The following is a 216-nucleotide window of genomic DNA, read 5'->3' as shown; positions in this document are numbered from 1 at the left end:
CCGAGGACCCGGTTGCCTTCCACCAAGTCACGCAGCAAAGGGAAATACTCACCATAAACGGGAATGCCAGGAATCGTTGGAATTTAGTGAACAAACCGCACCACAGGAGACGAGCAGGAAAAGTATTCGATTGTACGCAAGAGTCCACGTGACCGACATTGGGAAGGGAGCGTTGTTATAATATTAATATCGTTCGTAATTATTCTTGTTCTTTTT

The sequence above is a fragment of the Penaeus monodon genome, chromosome 21 (genome assembly GCF_015228065.2).
Source record: "Penaeus monodon isolate SGIC_2016 chromosome 21, NSTDA_Pmon_1, whole genome shotgun sequence".
Taxonomy (NCBI): domain Eukaryota; kingdom Metazoa; phylum Arthropoda; class Malacostraca; order Decapoda; family Penaeidae; genus Penaeus; species Penaeus monodon.
Note: the sequence above shows the minus strand (reverse complement) of the source record.